This window comes from Neoarius graeffei, chromosome 10 (genome assembly GCF_027579695.1).
Source record: "Neoarius graeffei isolate fNeoGra1 chromosome 10, fNeoGra1.pri, whole genome shotgun sequence".
In the NCBI taxonomy this organism is placed as follows: domain Eukaryota; kingdom Metazoa; phylum Chordata; class Actinopteri; order Siluriformes; family Ariidae; genus Neoarius; species Neoarius graeffei.
Genome location: NC_083578.1, coordinates 59,787,334 through 59,810,645, shown reverse-complemented (window position 1 = coordinate 59,810,645; position 23,312 = coordinate 59,787,334).

Genomic DNA, 23,312 nt, shown 5'->3' with positions numbered 1-23,312 from the left:
CCTGACTCTAATTTGACCCTCAAATTACCTGCTAATCCTAGAGGTTCACATACTTTTGCCACTCACAGATATGTAATATTGGATCAGTTTCCTGAATAAATAAATGACCAAGCATAATATTTTTGTCTCATTTGTTTAACTGGATTCTCTTTATCTACTTTTAGGACTTGTGTGAAAATCTGATGATGCTTTAGGTCATATTTATGCAGAAATATAGAAAATTCTAAAGGGTTCACAAACTTTCAAGCAGCACTGTGTGTGTATATATATATATATATATATATATATATATATATATATATATATATACACACACACACAAATACAGTGACTTGTTTATATACACAATTCACAGCTATGCAACAGCTGTACAGATGTATTTGGTGATATAGTAAGTGAGCTAAATTTTAACAGTGTAAACAATGCCACAAAAAGAAAAGATTCATGTCGTTGTCATGATTCGTTGTCATGCCGACCGAGGCTGTTGTGTTTCCCGCTTGTGGTCTCGTCACTCCCGGAAGGGGCAGTGCTGAAGTAAGTAGCTCGACTACGTAGCTCGATAGGGTTTACATGCACTAAGTAGCTCGGCTACAATCGCATAATCTAGGTCGTGTAGCTCGATTACGAGAAATCAAGTTCGGTTCGATTTCAGCCTAGCTAAGGTGTTTCCATGGCATTTAGAACTTCAATTTCAGTCGAGCAACGGCAGAAATTCGATTTTCTCTATGTGCATGTAAACGCACTGACTGAATGACCCAAGCGACCTCAATGACTCTCCTTAAGGTTGCTTTTGGTCCACTAGAGGATAAATACCTGGAACTCCCTACTAGTGAGACAGAACTGAAGAAGACTTTCGGATGAGAGGTGAAACGTCTTCAAAAATTTCAAGCAAGTCCCGTTGCCTTCTTTAGCACCTGCGGTTTACAGTGCATGATGAACAAAATGAACACTGCAAAAATGATATTTTAGCAAGTGAAAATATTTTGGGAAAAAAATAGCTGAAACAATCTAGCATTTCCTATTAGAAGAATACAAAACACCAATTCTGAGATTATTAAATCTAGTTCTAGATTGCAACCAACTTATTCTAAGATGTCTTATCAAGTAAAAATATTTGTCCATGCAGCAAGAGAATTTCACATGTATTAAGTAATTTTCTCCTCAAATTCAGTTTTCAGTTTCTTGCAGTGAATGATGCTGCCAAGCAGTATGATGGCATGAGAATAAACCAAAAGAAAACGAAGGTCATGAGGATTAGTAAGAGGCCTGGTGAACAGTTTGAGATCCTTCTTGAAGGAAAGAAGTTAAACCAGGTGATGCAGTTTAATGACCTGGGAAGCATTCTAACACAAGATGGATACTGCAAGACAGCTATCAGATCAAGGATAGCACGAGCAAAGGATGCCTTTTCTAAAAGAAAAGAGTTGATGTCCAAGACCTTCAGCCTTAGTTTGAAGGGACAAATAATCAAAACAGTGATGTGGAGCACACTACTGTACAGGGCAGAATCATAGTCGATGGAGGAGTCGATCTGTCCAGGAGGATGTGCGGAGACTGGAGAGCTGCAAAATGTGGCTATGGAGACAAATGATGAATATCTCCTGGACAGGTAAGATCCATAATGAAGAGGTACTGCAGCACGTTGGGGAAGACTGCTCAATTATAAGCACCATCAGTAGGAGACAGAAAGTCTGGTTAGGTCATACATTATGGCATAGGGGTAAGAGACCCCCTAGGAGACAAAGAGTCAGAATGTTTGACAGAATGAAGGATGGGTGCTATTATGCACAAGTTAAGAGGCAAGCCTTTGAAAGAATATTATAAGGGACTGGACCTTCCACTGGCAGAGCACCAGAGAGAGATTATGGGTTTGTAAAGAGATCCACATGTTGGAAATATCCCAGTGTTTTAATTTATCTAAGATCTAGATCTACATCTGAAAGACTCTAGTGTCAGCCTATAATAGCCTAATGTCTGTAATGGTGTAAGACTAATGTGTGATTTATCAAATGTTAAGGTCATTTATGTCAAAATAAACACTTCTTGGTGCTGTCAGACGTTAAACATGTGCTGTTATTAACTGTCAGCATATACACAATCCACTTGCAAGTTTTGATACCAATTTAAATGTCATAACAATAAGCTGAAATGATTGGAAACTGTATATTTCAGTTCCATTAAAAAAATTCTGGGGGACATCCCCAGACACCCCGGTGAAAGGGGGATATCCCCTACCGCACCCTCTCCCTTGGCGGATTCACAGCCTTCGACCAGCATGGACTCAGCCTCCATCATCATTTCAGAAATGGACCAGCATTTGGAAGTTGGAAACTTGGGACCTATGACATGTCAAACACAAAAATCTCCATCTGACAAATCCCAACAAACACAGATTGATGGCTCACACTGATCCAACAGTTGGTGTTGGTCAGTGTTTGTCTGGGCATGGGAGTCACGTCAAGTCGAGCTTATTTGTATCGCGCTTTTAACATAGACACTGTCACAAAGCAGCTTTGCAGAAAATTAAAGCCTTTAAACATGAGCTAGTTTTATCCCTAATTTATCCCCAATGAGCAAGCCTGTGGCGACGGTGGCAAAGAAAATCTCCCTCAGATGACAGAAGGAAGAAACCTTGAGAGGAACCAGACTCAAAAGGGAACCCATCCACAGCTGGGTGATAACAGACAGCGTGATTATAAATAACTCTCTTCTATAACTGTGTCCACCTTAAAGCTAAACACAAATGAATGCAATGCAAGTCCATATTAAAAAAATAATAATGCAAAATCATCCATTACCATTATATCCTCAAACATAGAGCTCTATCTTGAAACTTTAAGCCACACTCCCTACTGGATTTGACACCAAACCTTGTGCTGAGAAAAATGTGATTCTTCTTCTTGATGGAGCTATGATTTTTCATCATTTTGTCCATATTTATAGATAAGTGTCTATATTTAATGGACCGTGTGTAACAGGTCTTCTCTGGCTACCTTTAAAGACTTGGACAACTGCAGTACTGAGTTTTTCTTTGCAATTGGTTTAATATCATTGTGCTTCCTGGAAACAAAATACAAATGACAAAAATCCTCCTTGCAATATGCACAGCTTCACTGACTACTGTATGTAAAATCTAAAAAAAAAAAAAAAATATATATATATATATATATATATATATATATATATATACACTCATCAAAAAAGCTAAATACATGAAAATGTGTGCTGGTAATAACAGTAATAGTATACAAGTTTTTAACTTACATGCTAAATTTCTTATAATAATAATACTCGACTGAGTGAAAACTCATGTACATGCCAAAATCAATGTGCTTTTTGTCTACTAGGGTACTGTAAAGGGGTTGAAAATCAATTGGGGCTTTGGCCTGTATTCCTTCATTGTCTCAAAATGCGATCTATGTGATGAATTAAATAAACTTCAAGGGTAACATGGAAAAACCAAAATGAACTGATCTGCAGTCCAATGTACACCACTAGGGGGATCCATAAATCCTATAACCCTACATATAAATTGCTTAATTCTATTAAATTCACCTGCTTATTGAGGTTTTTTTCCACTCCGTTACATCCACCCCCACTGAATTTAATTGAAATTAAGCAAGATGAGCATAGCATTACTTGAGAATACTACTACAACTCAATCCAGGCAAGACAGAGGTGATGTACATTCCCGCTTCATCCTCTCCACCCCTAGACATTGTCATCTCCCTGGGGGACATCTCTCGGACACTTTCACCCAGTGTGAAGAAACTAGGGGTGCTGTGCGACAATAGAATCTCCTCCTCAGCAAATACTGCTGCAGTGACCCGGACATGTAGATTTCTCTTTTACAACATCTGAAGGATCTGCCCTTTTCTCACCACCTACTCTACTCAGCTCCAGGTCCAAGCACTGATCCTCTCCCGCTTGGACTACTGTAGCCCTCTTCTTGCTGGCCTTCCAGCATCTGCCATCAGACCCTTGCAGCTCATCCAGAATGCTGCAGCCTGCCTAGTCTACACCCTCCCTCGTTACCCCTCTGCTTGCCACCCTAAACTGGCTACCTATCGCAGCTTGCATCAAATTTAAGACATTGGTGCTAACTTACCAGGCTTTCAAGGGGTTAGGACCAGCATACCTCCAGAGACTGATCCGCCCCTACATGTCAGACAGATCTCTATGCACCACTACTACTGGTCACCTGGGCCCTCTTCCTCTCCGCTCCTGCCCAGACCATTCAAGTCTGTCCTGGTTCCCAGTTGGTGGAATGACCTTCCCATTGAGGTCAGAATTGCCAACTCCCCAATCACCTTCAAGCGCAGACTGAAGACTCACCTCTTCAGGCTGTACCTCTCCCCTGCTTCCCTGCTCACTGTGTAACCACATATTGGTTTTGACCAACCCAGGCTGTGTACTATCTAGCCTGGGGTTAGCCGTTGGAGTTTTCCATCCATCCATTATCTGTAGCTGCTTATCCTGTGTAGGGTCACAGACAAACTAGAGCCGATCCCAGCTGACTGGGCGAGAGGCGGGGTACACCCTGGACAAGTCGCCAGGTCATCACAGGGCTGACACAGAGACAAACAACCATTCACACTTACGGTCAATTTAGAGCCACCAATTAGCCTAACCTGCAACTCTTTGGACTGTGGGGGAAACCAGAGCACCCGGAGGAAACCCACGCAGACACGGGGAGAACATGCAAACTCCACACAGAAAGGCCCTTGTTGGCCGCTGGGCTTGAACCCAGGACCTTCTTGCTGTGAGGCGACAGTGCTAACCACTACATCACCATGCCACCAGGTTCTCATCTCATCTCATCTCATTATCTGTAGCTGCTTTATCCTGTTCTACAGGGTCGCAGGCAAGCTGGAGCCTATCCCAGCTGACTATGGGCGAAAGGCGGGGTACACCCTGGACAAGTCACCAGGTCATCGCAGGGCTGACACAGAGACAAACAACCATTCACACCTACGGTCAATTTAGAGCCACCAATTAGCCTAACCTGCAACTCTTTGGACTGTGGGGGAAACCAGAGCACCTGGAGGAAACCCATGCAGACACGGGGAGAACATGCAAACTCCACACAGAAAGGCCCTTGTTGGCCGCTGGGCTTGAACCCAGGACCTTCTTGCTGTGAGGCGACAGTGCTAACCACTACATCACCATGCCACCAGGTTACAATTTAATTTTTCTCTATTTAGTTGTACTTTGTCAGCTCATTTGTATGGTTGAATTGTTTTCCTTGGCTGTTTGCTGAGTGTTGGTACTTTGACAAAATATTACTCTGTTATTCTGTCACTTGCTCAATTTGCACTAGAACTTTGTCTAAAAGTTCAGTACATCTTGTACCTGACTTTTGCACTTGTTGTACATCACTCTGGATAAGAGCATCTGCTAAATTCCATGTAATGTAATACTAATTCACTTAAAATGACAATATGGACCTCTTATGAAAGACAGCACAGCCAACTATATAAAGTATTGCACAAGAATGAACTGGCAAAAGATTAACACTCACCTCTCACAGCAACCACTGGCAGTAGGATGTCTATATACACCCCACAGGACCCATAAACACCACACATAGAGAAATAGGATCCTTCAAGGGTAAAAGAAGCCCTTGTCTAGGTGTATAGTAAAACTAGTTTCCAGACATTAGAAACCTCAAAACATTTACCCAAGAATGGTCCAAACACTGTACTTAGGTTGGTGTGCCAGTGTGTATTGGGCTTATGGTTTAATCAACTTTTTGGTGGGGGCCACAGGACTGGCACTCACATCAGTCAGCCAAGTACAGTCTTCTGCATTGACAGGGAGAATAGGCTTTGAGCTTGGATGTTCAGAACCCTCAACATCACTGGCTGAGCTACTGAGGCTTGTGTCTGATTACCAGAATCCTCATTCAAAACCGTCAGTCACTCATTTTATTCTGATTCTACCAAGTCATCAACATCACTGCCATCCCCCAGATAGTTTTCACCCTACCCACAGTTGAACATCTTAGCTGCATTGACATGCTTCTCCCTCCACTACTGAAGAGGTTGATGAAACTGATTACAGGGTTGAGACCAGATGAGATTGTTTCTGATTTTTTAGGTGTGTGTATCAATGTCCTAGTCAACCACTATATACAGTGCCCTACACAATTATTTGCACCCCTTGTAAAGATTAGTAAAAATAAATAAATAAATAAATAAAGGGTTAGAAAAAAGTCCATGTTTTGATGAAGTAGCTTCATCTCACACAAAAAATGAGAAAAATTCAACCTTTAATTGAAATTAATTTATTAGAGAAAAACAAATCCCTCATCAAGAAATTATTTAAAAAAAACAAACCAACAACCACATATCCCACTATTATTGGCATCCCTGGAAATTATAGCAAACACAATGTAATGGAAGCACATTAAACTGTACATTTTTGAGTTGATTGGGGTGTGTAGGACCTTTCAAGTTGTAATCAGTGACTTCCTGACTAAATGGAGTACAAATAGAGGTGACACAGAGGCCAAATCCCCTTAGTCATCCATTAACATGGGAAAGATAAGAGAACACACAAACCAAATGAGGGAGAAGTGTGTTGACCTTCATAATTCAGGGAATGGTTATAAAAATAGCTACTCACCTCAACTCTAGCCACTTTATCCTGTTTTACAGGGTCACAGGCAAGCTGGAGCCTATCCCAGCTGACTACGGGCAAAAGGCAGGGTACACCCTGGACAAGTCACCAGGTCATCACAGGGCTGACACATAGACAACCATTCACACCTACAGTCAATTTAGAGTCACCGGTAAACCTAACCTGCATGTCTTTGGGGGAAACTGGAGCACCTGGAGGAAACCCACACAGACAACATACAAACTCCACACAGAAAGGCTCTCGCCAGCCACAGGGCTCGAACCCGGACCTTCTTGCTATGAGGTGACAGCGCTAACCACTACACCACCGTGCTGCCCCTAGCTACTCACCTGAAATGCCAATTTCTACTGTTTGGGCAATAATAAAAAAAAATTGGACACCAACTGGAATTGTTACAAACTTGCCTGAAAGTTTGTGTGGCAGCGGGGGCGTGGTCAAGCATCGGTCTGTGACAGGAGGGTGGAGCCGGGGAAGGTGAGTGGCAGATTCGCTACACCTGACGGTAATTAACCTGTGTTTTGTGTGTGTTTTCCCAGTAAACCGCTCCCTATTTTAGGAGGCTGAGAGAGAGCAGAGGGAGCGCGACCCGGGAGTGGAGGCTGAGAGTGTGTCTGTGTGCTGCGAGTTCTTTTAAACTGAAAAGTTTATTAATAAAACACGCTGTTACTACCTCCAAACGTTGTCCTGCCGTCCTCTGTGCTCCACCCACGCATTGACTGCGCTACAGTGGTGCCGAAACCCGGGAAAAGGCGGAGGATCATCTGGCGGCTGTACCGGCGGCAGGACAACGGATGACATCGTCTTCTGTCTCCTCTTCTCTCTCTCTGTCTTCCCCCCCTCCTCCCGTGTCCCGTCCTCGCCCCATTCCCCCACCACGGAGGCGGGGGCCGGCCCCACCCCAGCCGGCCCGCCGCACCCGTGGTGCCCTCCCGTTTCTCCCTTCTGTGTCTGTCTCTCCCCCCCCTCAGGTGAGTGAGCCCCAGAACACAGTTGCAGAGGGGAGGCCCGGGCCGGTTTGCTGGCGCTGCGGGGAACCGGGCCACCTGCAGCAACAATGTGCAGCGATGGAGGTGGGGGCGGTGGTGCGGATCCCCGACGCGCCAGAGGCTGCCCTCGATCGGGCCGGAGCGTATCGCATACCGGTAAGTGTACAAGGGGCTACATATCAGGCGTTGGTGGATTCAGGCTGCAATCAGACCTCGATCCGCCAAAGCCTGGTGCAAGACGAGGCATTGGGGGGAGCACAAGGGGTGAAGGTGTTGTGTGTGCACGGGGATATTCACAGCTACCCGTTGGTGTCAGTCCACATATATTTTAGAGGGGAAAAATCTATAGTGAAGGCGGCGGTTAATCCTCGCCTTACCCACTCTTTGATCTTGGGGACCGATTGGCCGGGATTTCGGGGTTTAATGGCACGCCTAGTAAAGAGTGGGTCCTGCGGGTTGACGGGGGAGGGTCCCGGTGTCGCTTTGGCTGGAGCGGCGGTCGCAGAGCCGTCTACGTCACCTCCGCGACAGGGGGAGGAGCCGCCGGCCCCTCCTCTTTCTATTGGGGAATCCCTCGTGGATTTCCCACTGGAACAATCGCGAGACGAGACTCTGCGACACGCGTTTGACCAAGTGAGAGTAATCGATGGTCAAACGCTCCAGCCGAACGCCACCCCGTCCTTCCCCTATTTTTCCATTTTGAAGGATAGATTATATCGAGTGACGCAGGACACTCAGACGAAAGAGCGAGTCACCCAGTTATTAATTCCAAAGAGCCGCCGGGAATTGGTATTCCAGGCGGCCCACTTTAATCCCATGGCTGGACACCTCGGGCAGGATAAGACACTCGCCCGGATAATGGCCCGATTCTATTGGCCGGGGATTCGCGGCGACGTCCGTAAGTGGTGTACGGCGTGCCGCGAATGCCAGTTAGTAAATCCAGCGGCCATTCCAAAAGCGCCCTTGCGCCCCCTACCATTAATCGAGACCCCGTTCGAAAGAATTGGGATGGATCTCGTTGGGCCATTAGATCGGTCAACACGAGGGTACCGCTTTATATTAGTCCTGGTGGACTATGCAACGCGATACCCGGAAGCGGTGCCTCTTCGCAATATCTCAGCACGCAGTATTGCAGAGGCCCTCTTCCACGTCATCTCCCGGGTTGGAATCCCGAAAGAGATTCTGACTGACCAAGGCACCTCGTTTATGTCACGAACACTGAGCGAACTGTATGGGCTACTAGGTATTAAGCCGATCCGCACCAGCGTTTATCACCCACAGACGGACGGTTTAGTTGAACGGTTCAATCGCACCCTCAAGAATATTATTAAAAAATTCGTAAGTGAGGACGCACGTAACTGGGATAAGTGGCTCGAACCCTTGTTGTTTGCAGTGCGAGAGGTCCCCCAAGCCTCCACGGGGTTTTCCCCGTTTGAATTATTATACGGGCGTAAGCCGCGCGGCATCTTAGATGTACTGCGGGAAAATTGGGAGGAGGGACCTTCACAGAGCAAAAACGAAATTCAGTACGTGATGGATCTGCGCGCAAAACTCCACACGCTCACCCACCTAACTCAGGAGAATTTGCGGCAGGCCCAGGAACGGCAAGTCCGCCTGTACAACAAGGGCACGCGCCTTAGAGAGTTCACTCCGGGAGAGAAGGTACTCGTCCTGTTGCCCACGTCGAGCTCCAAATTAATCGCCAAGTGGCAAGGACCCTTTGAGGTCACACGGCGAGTCGGGGACGTCGACTACGAGGTTAGGCGAACGGACAGGGAGGGGGCGCTACAGATCTACCACCTCAATCTGCTGAAACTCTGGAATGAGGAGGTCCCCGTGGCGTTGGTGTCGGTAGTTCCGGAGAAGGCGGAGCTGGGGCCGGAGGTCCCCAAAGGGTCATTGGCATCACGTACCTCTCCGGTCCCCTGTGGAGACCACCTCTCCCCGACCCAACTCGCGGAGGTCGCCCAGTTGCAGGCCGAGTTTTCGGATGTGTTCTCGCCCCTGCCCGGTCGCACGAACCTCATAGAACACCACATAGAGACGCCCCCGGGGGTGGTAGTGCGTAGCCGCCCTTATAGACTACCCGAACACAAAAAAAAGGTGGTTCGGGAAGAACTTCAGGCCATGCTCGAAATGGGCATCGCCGAGGAGTCCCACAGCGACTGGAGCAGCCCAGTGGTCTTGGTTCCCAAGGCCGACGGGTCGGTCCGGTTCTGTGTGGACTATAGAAAAGTCAACGCGGTGTCTAAATTCGACGCATACCCAATGCCTCGTATTGATGAGCTGCTCGATCGACTAGGCACGGCTCGCTTTTACTCGACACTGGATTTGACGAAGGGATATTGGCAGATCCCCTTGACTCCATTATCCCGAGAGAAAACGGCCTTTTCCACACCGTTCGGCTTACACCAGTTCGTCACACTTCCGTTTGGGCTGTTTGGGGCGCCCGCTACGTTTCAGCGGCTGATGGACCGAGTCCTCCGGCCGCACGCCACCTATGCGGCCGCGTACCTAGACGACATCATCATTTATAGCAATGACTGGCAGCGGCACCTGCAACACCTGAGGGCCGTCCTTAGGTCGCTGAGGCGGGCGGGACTCACTGCCAACCCGAAGAAGTGTGCGATTGGGCGGGTGGAAGTACGGTATCTGGGCTTCCACTTGGGCAACGGGCAGGTGCGTCCCCAAATTAATAAGACAGCAGCGATTGCGGCCTGCCCGAGGCCCAAGACCAAAAAGGGGGTGAGACAGTTCCTGGGGCTGGCTGGCTACTATCGTAGGTTTATACCTAATTATTCGGACGTCACCAGCCCGCTGACTGACCTCACTAAAAAGGGGGCACCAGATCCGGTCCAGTGGACGGAGCAGTGCCAGCGGGCTTTCTCTGAGGTAAAGGCTGCACTGTGTGGGGGGCCACTCTTACACTCCCCTGACTTCTCTCTCCCTTTTTTGTTGCAGACGGATGCGTCGGACAGAGGGCTGGGGGCCGTTTTGTCCCAGCAGGTGGAGGGGGAGGACCGCCCAGTCCTATACATCAGCCGCAAGCTGTCAGTGCGTGAGGGGCGCTACAGCACCATTGAGAAGGAGTGCCTGGCGATCAAGTGGGCGGTCCTCGCCCTCCGTTACTACCTGCTGGGGCGCTCTTTCACCCTCTGTTCGGACCACGCGCCCCTCCAGTGGCTCCACCGCATGAAGGATGCCAACGCGCGGATCACCCGTTGGTATCTGGCACTCCAACCCTTCAACTTCAAGGTGGTCCACAGGCCGGGGGCGCAGATGGTCGTGGCGGACTTCCTCTCCCGTCAAGGGGGGGGGGGAGTCGGCTGCGGGCCGGACGGGCGCCCGGCCTGAGTCGGGCGGTGGGGGTATGTGGCAGCGGGGGCGTGGTCAAGCATCGGTCTGTGACAGGAGGGTGGAGCCGGGGAAGGTGAGTGGCAGATTCGCTACACCTGACGGTAATTAACCTGTGTTTTGTGTGTGTTTTCCCAGTAAACCGCTCCCTATTTTAGGAGGCTGAGAGAGAGCAGAGGGAGCGCGACCCGGGAGTGGAGGCTGAGAGTGTGTCTGTGTGCTGCGAGTTCTTTTAAACTGAAAAGTTTATTAATAAAACACGCTGTTACTACCTCCAAACGTTGTCCTGCCGTCCTCTGTGCTCCACCCACGCATTGACTGCGCTACAGTTTGTTTTGCCCAAGTTTATTTTCACCCCACGTTCAGTGAGGATGATGGTAAGAGAGGCAAAAAAATAAAATAAAATCCACAAGGATAACTGTTGGTGAATTACAAGAAAAAGTATAATCTTAGGGTTTCCAAGTCTCCAATATGACCATCAGATGCCATCTCCATGCCAACAGATTATTTGGAAGGTATGTCAGAAATCTGGCTGCCTCTGCCCCAAAACTAAAACTGGTTCATCGTTGGATCTTCCAGTAGGACAATGATCTGAAGCATATATCCAAATCAATGCAAAAATGGTTATCTGACCACAGAATCAAGCTTCTGCCATGGCCATCTCAGTCCCCTGACCTGGACCCCATTGAAAACCTGTGGGGTGAGCTGAAGAGGAGAGTACACAAGAAAGGGCCTAGGACCCTGGATGAGCTGGAGAGATTGTGTAAAGAGGAATGGTCTAATGCAAATTCTGTCATGAGCACAGTTACACCCAGATTTTGTGTCTGCACAGACCGTGTGCGATGACTGCACATGTGCAAAGTTAAGCACTGGCTCAAGTACACTTCAGCAGATGTGGTTCAGGCACACAGTGCACATGATGCAAATTTCATCATGCACACAGTTCGTGCGGACATTCTGCACGGTCCCCAGATTTTGTATCCACGCAGATTGTGCGTGTTGACTGTGCATGTGTGAAACTGAGCATGCAGTGTTATGCCAATCCAGTCATGGTAGTGTGCATGCGTTCAGCTTGTGTGCTGATGCGTCCACAGAATCGCGTATACTTTGGAGACAGCCATGCGCATGTCCGTGACTGCGTCGCATGAAGCTGTGTCCACAGATGTATACAGGTAATTGTGCGCGTGCATTCAGAGGTATGTACACATTCAGCAGAAATCAAGTGTACTTTGGAGATACTTGTGCGCATGTCTGTGTCCATGTTGCGTGGAACCGCGTCTGTGGAAGTATTCTTGGGCCTTCAGTTTCAGAGATGTGCGATCAACCTGTACAAAATCCGGGTGCTGCCTGGAATTTACATCATGTGCACCATGCGCCCACAGTGTGTGGACCACATCTGTGGAAGTATCAAGTTCCTGCATATAACGGAGGTCATCTCCCCTCCCCCACGTTCTCTCTGTGTTGTGTATTTTGAAGGAAGGACGTCACACCCGACCTGATTTTAGAGTTTTATTGTTCTGAGGTATATGAAAAGAAATAAAACAATCAGGCACCGAAGCAAGCCAGACGCATAACACTCCTCTGCCTGAAGCCAGTCGCAAAAGAGGCAGAGTTGAGGGCACCAGCAAATTTAAAAGATCCCAGCATGGGGAACCCCCCCCAGACTACAACAGGACTTAAAAGAAAATGGACACGAAATCAAACATAGATGGGAAAAAACAGGGAACACATTCAACCCTGTTACACTCACTCCCACTGACTTCACTGAATTTCCTCTTAAGAAAAAAATCACATTACAAGGAAGAGCTACAGACCCAGACTTGAATACAGTATACAAAGAAAAAAAACAAAATTTAAAAATTAAAAAAAAAAAAAGATATGCGGGCAGCAGAATAAAACAAATAAAGAAAACACTAGTGCAGGTAGGTATACCCCAAAACCAGGACAGAATGTCCAACAGCTGAGATGCTGTCCGGTGACAGACTAGAGAGGTGGGTAGTTAGAGGGGTTAACTAGACCACAACCAATCATAGTAGAGGTGCCATGTACGCCTAATAAAGAGGGAATACACCCAAACCTACAACCATAGTCTAATACAATAGACAGGAAACGGCAACACTTCTTTTCCTCCAAAGATAAGTGCCGGTACTGTGTGGAGAGGAGAGAAAAGTCGTTCATAAAAGGAAACTTACCATACTACAAAAGGAAACTTAACAATACCCATGCCCATGTGATAACCATGAAAAATGAATATACTCTAGTGAGCCCCTCTAAAAAGACGCCGCACCCACTGAGCAGACATAGTCTGTATGAGCCTATTCACTGGCTTAATCAGTCTACCCCGTCTGGTGTGTACCCCTGTCAGGCCTGGTGAGACACATGTAGTGGGGGCATCCATGCATGTAGGGGAACCTACAGATGGCAGAGGGTCAATAGACAGAGCCTCAACAGAACTCATATCAGTGGCGACACACACAGGACTATCACAAACTGAGGACACTGGGGTATTTCCCAATTCCACTGAGTCTGGAACCCCCACACTCCCTCTGTCAATAGTCGCTGGCTCAAGGTCCCCTGTGTCACTGCTACTTGTACCCGAGCCACCAGTAAGACTGGCAACCCATCTCACAGTCCTGTCATCAGTGTCGTCTACACTAGACTGAGAGTTACCCGCCACACTCATGCTACCCCCAGAAAATGACATATGCTCATCCTCGTCGTCTGTGTCAGGGAGAGGCAAGAAATTAACTGGCATAATTAGGTTCCTGTGCACTGTCTTCACACCCCCAGATGGACTCCTGATGTGATATGTGTGGATAGCCTCGTTCTTGGAAACTACAGTGTACAGTGTGCCGTCCCATTTATCTGCCAGCTTCTTTTTTCCTCTTTCCCCTTTATTAACGAGCAGGACCCTGTCACCAACACTAACAGTTAGACCCTTTGCCTTCCTGTTATAAAGCTCCGTCTGCCTAAGCTGCTGCTTCTCAGCATTAGACTGAGCCAGAGCCATGGCCTCCCTTAAATCCCTCCCCAGAGACTCAACGTAACTATCCATGTCTACTATATCCCCATCCAGCAGAACACTCTGAAACATCAAGTCCACGGGGAACCTGGGAGTGCGTCCATACATTAAATAGAAAGGGGGAAAACCAGTGGTCTCATGCACAGTACAATTGTACGCAAAAATAAGACTGTCAAGCATTTGAGGCCACTTAGCTTTTGACCTGGGTGGAAGAGCCCTAATCATGTTCCCTAGTGTGCGATTCATCCTCTCTGTTTGACCATTCCCCAAAGGATGATACAGAGTGGTGTGAGACTTTTCCACCCCCGCTAACAGAAGCAACTCTGCAATTAAAGCGCTTTCAAAATTAGCCCCCTGATCTGAGTGAATGCAAGCAGGAAAACCATACACACAGAAAAACTTGTTCCAAAGCACCCGAGCTACAGACTTAGCAGACTGATTAGGGCAGGGATAAATACAAGCTAGCTTAGTGAAGTGGTCTGTCACCACAAGAACGTCAATAGACTTATTCTGCGAGTCTTCTGCTGACCAGAAGTTGATACAGACCAACTCAAGAGGGGCTGAGGTAGCAATAGAAACGAGAGGGGCCCTAGCTTCAGGTTCCGGGGCCTTGCTTACCACACATCTCTTGCACCTGTGAACATAATCCCTGACATCTCTTTCAAGTGTGTCCAAGTAAAACCTCTGTCTAGCCAGCCACAGGGTACGTTGCTGGCCCTGGTGACCTGTCTCGTCATGAACCCCCTTTAGAACTATGGATCTCAGTGCTTCGGGCACCACGTACTGGAAGGCATTCTTTTTAGACACAGGATTCTTAGCCACCCTGTACAGCACACCCAGTCGTGTTGTCAGCTTACCCCACTGTCTTAAAGTCCTAAGGGTCTCCCGGGACTCATGCACCCGCTCGCGCCTGGATGGGCATCGCCCCCTGTCAACAAAGAACCTGACCCTGCAGATGGTGGGATCCTGACACTGCTTGTCATACAGTTCCTCATGACTAAAAACAGGCAAAGTATCCTGACCAGTCATGGACATGGCCCTCAACTGCTGAGCATGAGAGATAGCCCTAAGTTTAGCATCATCCTCCCAGTTACGAGAAGACTGCAGCACAGCAGAGACCTCTTCACACGAAACCCTGCCTCCCGCTATGTTCTGAACAACATGTGTGGCCCCAACACACACATTGTCAGATGCAGAGGTCTCAGGGGCATGTGTGGCCCCAACACACACACCATTAGCCACGGAAGCAGCCCACTGCTCTCTCATTTCAGCCAGCTCAGAGGATAGGTGAAACATGTCCTGAACTGAATCCACCTGCAGGTTCTCTGCTTCTCCAAGCAGTTCAGCATAGGGAGTTCTGGTCAGGCGATGCATAATTCTAGGCCTCACAAATGGCTCCCTGCTCAGGGCATCTGCCACCACATTCTTAGGGCCTGGGATGTATAAGATGTGAAAATCAAAGGCCGCCAGCCTAGCCACCCAGCGCTGCTCGCAAGCATCCAATTTTGGCTTCGTCAAGACATACTTAAGGGGGTTGTTATCAGTCCACACCGTGAACCAGTGACCCCGCAACCAGTGACTGAATTTATCACAAATAGCCCACTTCATCACGAAGAACTCAAGCCGATGAGCAGGATATTTAGACTGGGCATGGTTCAATGACTTGCTCGCAGAAGCAATAGGCCGAACTTTGTCCTCACCAGGCTGCACCTGAGACAAAACAGCCCCAAGACCACTCGTGGAAGCATCAACAGACAAGAGAAAAGGCTTAGAGAAGTCTGGATGCGCTAAAGGCACACTACTCACCAGTGCAGACTTAAGGTTCTGGAAAGCCTCTGCACACTCAGGGGACCAGTCCTGAGGGCAGAGCTTTCTCCTCTGCAAAGGCCTACTCACATCTTTACCCTTGCGCGGTTGCTTAGACCCACCTGTAAGTGCAAACAGTGGCCTCGCCATCACAGAACAGTTCTCAATGAAATGCTGGTAGTAAACCACCATACCTAAAAAGGAGCGGATCTTACTTGCAGATGGTGTGACACCATCAGCCTCCATCAAATCTGACTGTGAAACATTCACAATAGCCTCAACCTTATGTGGATCACTTGCAACGCCATCCTGAGAAATGATATGCCCCAAAAACTTTACAGACCTCCTAAGAAAATTGCACTTAGCAGGCAACAGTTTTAAGTTGTGCTTTTTCAGCCGTTCAAACACCATGCGCAAGCGCTGCAAACTCTCCTCTTCAGACCTGCCAAATACGAGGACATCATCTAAATAGCACAGGAGACTTAAGAAATTTTGATCACCAAAGACAGAGAGCATCATCCTCATGAATGTAGCTGGGCTATTACAAAGGCCCTGAGGGAGCCTGTTATATTCATGCAACCCTAATGGTGATGAAAAGGCTGTATATTTTTTTATCATCCTTATGTAACGGCACATTGTAATAGCCCGATGTGAGATCCATGGTGGAGAAAAACACATTGCCACCTAAAGCTGCAAGGACATCAGCCTGGTGGGGTAGTGGGTGAGCGTCTTTCACAGTGCACGCATTAAGCCACCTAAAGTCAGTGCATATCCGCAGGTCTCCATTTTTCTTCCACACCAGCACCAATGGAGAAGCATACTCACTACTAGACTTTATAATAATTTCCTTCTCTTCCATCTCATCTAAAGTCTCTTTCAACTTCTGGTAGTGGGCTTGAGACAACCTGCGATATGGCAATCTGAAGGGACGGTCATCTGTCAACCTAATCCTGTGGCAAAACCCATGCGCTTCACCACAGTCAAGATGGTGGTGAGAAAAGACAGACTCATACTCCTTTAATAGATTAACTAACTTGTCCTTCCAATAAGAGGAGACCTGACAACTGTCAATGGGTATAGCACCCAGTCCAAGACTCTGCAGCGAACAGTCACCATTACCTACACCACTGCCAGAATCACTCTTGACAGATAAGCTGCCATGAGAACTGCCTGCACTCATTTTAGCCACATGCTGTGAAACAAAGTCCTGATCAAAATCCTCCAGTGCAACACATGGTTACGTCAGCAACTTTTGCATTTCAGCGTAAAGTTATTGCAGCCGACGTGGGATTAAAAACCTTGACTGGAAGCCACCCATCTCCCCACATAGGAGAGACAATGCGCCCTACAAGCATCTGTCTATTAATACAGCATGAGGTGCTGGGCTCCACAACCACCGTGCTGCCGACAGAGATGCACGTCTTAGGCGGTAACCTACCCCACACAAGGTGTTTGGTCATGGGCTGTAGCGTGACTGCACTCCTCAGCCTCAGTGTGCCCACTTTATCTGGGATGGACCCCCCTCTCCATCTCTCCAGACTGGATAACAGCCGCAAAAACTGACTATCATCCTGACCTGCCACATCAGGCTGGCTCACAACCTGCCAGAAAGCATCACTGGACTTAAACTGACTGATCAAAGGCTTCAAAACATTTGTGCCAATAATGAATGGATCCACCTGTCCCTCAACAATTAACACTGGGACCTCAAAACTGAATCCATACGTCTCAATAGCCAAATCGCACACACCCAGAGGACTAGTCTGCTTACCCCCACAGCCAACCAGGACAATATCAACAGGAGCTGGTGACTCACCTGGCAACACACCTGCTTCCCTCAGACGCAGCACAACGTCTGCACTAAGCGTGGTCGCCATTGACCCAGTATCCAACATCCCCTTCAATTCAACTTTGCCCTGCACTAACACAGATGTGTAAAACAGACTGTCACTCTGCGCAGCCCTAACAGTGTTTTGCATGACTATTTTACTTGAACATTGCACACTAATGCCTTCTCTAGCATGCCCAGCAACCTGTCCAGTGTTGTGTCCTCTGTAGCTGCACTATCTGGCTTGCCCACCCCCACTGTAGACTCACCAGATGGCCTAATGCCACTCATGACCTCATTTACCGGCGTGACAGCAGAAACAGTGTGCTGCATTACATGACCCCTTTGTCCCTTGCGATTTCTTAAATACTCATCCAGACATGCCTGAACTTCATAGGCCATCCACTCACTCTGAGGCTTGCTTAGAAACATCACAGAAAGGTCTTGGTCAGGGCAATGCCTAATAAACATGGCAGCGACTTCTACAGTCTGCAGCTACACTGACTTACCTGCACTCCCCAGAGCCTGTTCCGCTACCTCAGCTGCATTATTCAGCCTAATCCAATAATCAAGAGGTTGTTCATTGGCATATAGTGTGGTAGCGTAGAAATCAGCAAGAGGCATACCCGAATGCACAGCACTGTCAAAATGCTGTCTGAGCATGCGAAAGACAGCATCCACATTACCAGCAGTGGACACCTGGACCACATTACAGAGCCAAATGAGAACTACCGTACATCCCTGGCGCAGCCCAATAGCTTGCTAAGAAGCTCATCCACAAGTTCCCTCCCAGCGCAGTTACTCTTATTCAGATACCCTCTCATCAAACCCTCCCACTCACACAGAGAGTACTTGTCCGTGCTATCACCCCTGAAGAAAGGTGGCTCTTTCCGCTCAGACTTAAGGATGAGGTTCAATTTAGAAGCATCAATAAGAGTACCATCCCACAAGGAATGATCTGCAGAGTGTGTTGCTGGTGAACCCAACTGAACATTATTCAAAACACTCGCAGTGACACACTGACTAATATTAGCACTGATCTCCTTCACCTGCTCACTACTCAGTCTAACCGGGGTGTTAGACTCTGTGAAATTGAATGGTGGCACATCCTGATGCATGGGTGTAAATGGCGTAACTCTGTCACCCTCAGCTAAGCCAGGACTACCTGGAGTGCTACATGTGAGAAGGCCCCTCCCCCTCCCAGCACTAGAGTACCCACTATCCATACCCCTGCCAGCACCAGATCTATCCAAAGCAAATGTTAGATAGCCCCTCCCAAAACTATAGTGCCCAGGACTACCACCCCTAACATCCATGGTAATCTAACCATTCAAAAAAAAAAATTGAAATAGGGGGAAAGAAAATGAAGTAGAAAGAAAAAAAACCCCCACAAAGCTATATACACATAATATACAATGCTCTTTCGCATCACCCTCAGCAAATGCATGCACGGAGAATTTAAAAAATATGCACGTCAGAGTCTTTGTAAAAGATACATGCATCCAATGGCGGTTCGCGCGACGACCGAGGCTCCGAAAACGGCAGGGCAGCACTCAGCAACAGGTCCCGGTGGAACATCTCATTGATGCAGCAACCCCAGTGTTCGGCCACAGCTGAACAGACGAACGGATCAAACGGCACCACTGTAACGGAGGTCGTCTCCCCTCCCCCACGTTCTCGCTGCGTTGTGTATTTTGAAGGAAGGACGTCACACCCGACCTGATTTTAGAGTTTTATTCTTCTGAGATATATGAAAAGAAATAAAACAATCAGGCACCGGAGCAAGCCAGACGCGTAACACTCCTCTGCCTGAAGCCAGTTGCAAAAGAGGCAGAGTTGAGGGCACCAGCAAATTTAAAAGATCCCAGCATGGGGAAACCCCAGCCCCCCCAGACTACAACAGGACTTAAAAGAAAATGGACACGAAATCAAACATAGATGGGGAAATTCAGGGAACACATTCAACCCTGTTACACGCGCACAGGTTTGTTCAAGGTGATGTAGTTGTTGAAGTGAGAATATACTTGGGCCTTAAAGGGCTTTGCACGTGTGCATGGATGCCTCCTAAATATACTCGATTTTCTGCTGAACGCGAGCATGGTCGAAAAGTAAGACAATCCCCCGAATAAGATAAAAACAAGAATGCAAAAGGCACACATGGCAGTTTGCAACTTGAGAGAAGGGCTTCTTTAATGTTTAATGCTGATGCTTGAAGGAGAATGAGACCAAAGGAAATAAAACATTCTAAAATTGCTTTTAAGCATTTTAATAATTCTTTATTTCAGACTTTGACTGCTCTCCCATACTGAGTGATGTATACTAGTGCATCTCAAACAATTAGTATATTGTGAAGTTGTTCAATATTTTCCATCAGTTATTTAAGAAAGTGAAAATGTAATATATTCTTGACTCATTACACGCAAACTAAAATGTTAAGCATTTTTCTATTTTAATTTTGATAATTATGGCCGACAGTGCAAAAAAAATTACATCAAAATATGAGTATTTCATTTTGAGTTTGAGTAAAACAGTATAAATACTGTGTACGGTACCTCTCGATCTAGTTCAGTATATGCAACCACAATCATGGGGAAGACTGCTGACTTGACCATTGTCCAGAAGACGATCACCGACACCCTCCACAAGGAGGGTAAGCCACAGAAGGTCATTGCTGAAAAGGCTGACTGAAAAAGGTGCACAAGCAACCTTATCAAGTCCAAAGTCAACACAGTTGTCTACCAGGAGATTTTAAAGCACTTCATGCTTTTATCTGCTGACAAGCTTTATGCAGATGCCAATTTCCTTTTCCAGCAGAACTTGGCACCTGTCCACAGTGCCAAAACTACTACCAAATGGTTTGCTGACCATGATATTACTGTGCTTGATTGGCCAGCCAACTCATCTGACCTGAACGACATAGAAAATCTATGGGGTATTGTCAAGATGATGATGAAAAACACATGTCCCAAAATATAGACGAGTTGATGGCTGCCATCAAAGCAACCTGGGCTTCAAGAACACCTCATTAGTATTACAGGCTGATCACCTTCATGGCATATGACATTGATGCAGTAATTTGTGGTAAAGGAGCCCCAACCAATTTGAGATATTGGATTTCTGATTTTCATAAGCTATAAGATTCTCTTGTATTTAAATATATATAATGAATATAGAATATATGAAAGTGGGGGCGGCACGGTGGTGTAGTGGTTAGCGCTGTCGCCTCACAGCAAGAAAGTCCGGGTTCAAGCCCCGGGGCCGGCGAGGGCCTTTCTGTGTGGAGTTTGCATGTTCTCCCTGTGTCCGTGTGGGTTTCCTCCGGGTGCTCCGATTTCCCCCACAGTCCAAAGACATGCAGGTTAGGTTAACTGGTGACTCTAAATTGACCGTAGATGTGAGTGTGAATGGTTGTCTATGTGTCAGCCCTGTGATGACCTGGCGACTTGTCCAGGGTGTACCCCGCCTTTCGCCCGTAGTCAGCTGGGATAGGCTCCAGCTTGCCTGCGACCCTGTAGAACAGGATAAAGCGGCTAGAGATAATGAGGTGAGATATATGAAAGTTCACCTTTTTGAAGTAAATTACAAAAAAAAAAGAGCCTTTTCATGATATTCTAATTGTTTGAGATACTGTACACGAGTACAGTCTGCGCAAATAAAACAAAAAATCTGGGTGCTGCACAGACTGTTCACATAGACTGGGCACATGATGCAATTTACATCATGCATGAACTGCATCCACTTAGGTGTACTTGGGCCAATGGCGAGTTTTGCACATGCAGTCATTGTGCACAGCTTTATATGCTGACTACAGTTCGTGTTCATCAATAAGGTGAGAATCAGACTCGTTATTAACCAAAAACACAAATAATGACTTATTTTGATAGCTCTGATTTCAGAAAATAGAAGGAAAATCACCTCAAAACCATTTATTTTCTTAGGCTTCAAACATCAACACTGGATTTCCCCATGACTTGAAACTCATCTTTCATCTCATCTCATTATCTCTAGCCGCTTTATCCAGTTCTACAGGGTCGCAGGCAAGCTGGAGCCTATCCCAGCTGACTACGGGCGAAAGTCCAGGGAGTACCCCACCAAGTCATCACAGGGCTGACACATAGACACAGACAACCATTCACACTCACATTCACACCTACGGTCAATTTAGAGCCACCAGTTAACCTAACCTGCATGTCTTTGGACTGTGGGGGAAACCGGAGCACCCGGAGGAAACCCACGCGGACATGGGGAGAACATGCAAACTCCGCACAGAAGGGCCCTCGCCGGCCACGGGGCTCAAACCCGGACCTTCTTGCTGTGAGGCGACAGCGCTAACCACTACACCACCGTGCCGCTGAAACTCATCTCTAATTAACCAAAATAATTTCTGAAAGTCACATTAAGTTGTCAAAGTCAAATCAAAGTCATAACCAGTTTACCTTGGTGCAGTGGTGTCGCCTCAAAGTAAGAAAGTTCTGGATTCGAACCTTCCAAAGTCCAAAGATTTGCGGATTACACAACTGTCTTCTCGAAATTGCCCAGTGGTGTGAACGTGAGTGGGAATGGTTCTTCATCTCTGCATCAGCTCTGCAATAGACTGGCGACCTGCCCGGGGTGTACACCCCCTCACCCAAAGTCCCTCACGGATCAGCAGTATAGATAATTGATGGATGGAATAATCCGGTTGGATAATTTTAGCTTGTTTAAATACATGTACAATTAATGGGATAATATATAGGAATTGCCACAGTACTTTAGGCACTTAACTTTCAAATCACCTTTTATGAGTTTTCACACATCAGGATGTGTGCGAAAAAGGTTAATTTACATCTGCAACTTATTTAGATTTTAACAAATCAGGTTTTGTTCATTTGAGGTTATTTAAATACATGTATAGTATAATGCAAGAATGACGCCAGCTCTTTAATCAAAACTCATGAAAGGTGATTTGTGAAATTTTTCACAAATCAGCATGGGTCGAAACGATTTTGAAGATAATTTCTTGGCACTGCTGAAAACCTGTCTTTTCCATTTTCAGTTTTACAAACTTGCAAGCAAATGACATACATTTGTGAAAACGATCACAAATCATGTTGGCTGTATTTTATTTTTAATTTAACCAAACAAGTTAGTAAGAAAATGAGTTATTTACAGTGGTTGCCAGGTTAATTAGAGATGGGTTTTGAGTCATGGGGGAAGTCCAGCGTTGATGTTAGAAACATAAGAAAATAAATGAATGAAAAGCTTTACTGACAGTGTTGAGGCAACTTTGTTCTATTTTCTGAATTACAACTTGGCACTATCAAACCAACCATTAACTTTTTGTCCATATCCCAGTCAGAATTCTGAATAGCTAAACACTAACTTTACTGAGCTAGCGGATGTTGGAATACACAATTCAAATATTAAGGTGGGGGAGCTACATCGGCAGAATACCACATCAGGTTTCACCTTCATCAGGCAGAAAGAGGAATCTGAAGTGACAGTGGGTACAGACTCAAACTGGTAAGCTGAAACCTGGAAAACTGGAAGAAGACCAGGCACCGTCAGTCGATCACTGACACCAAAGCTTTTCCTTATTCTGATATGAACATTAACTGAAGCTCTCGACCTGTACCTGCATGATTTTATTTAGTGGGCTGCTGCCATATGATAAGTGCACAGTGATGATCACAAC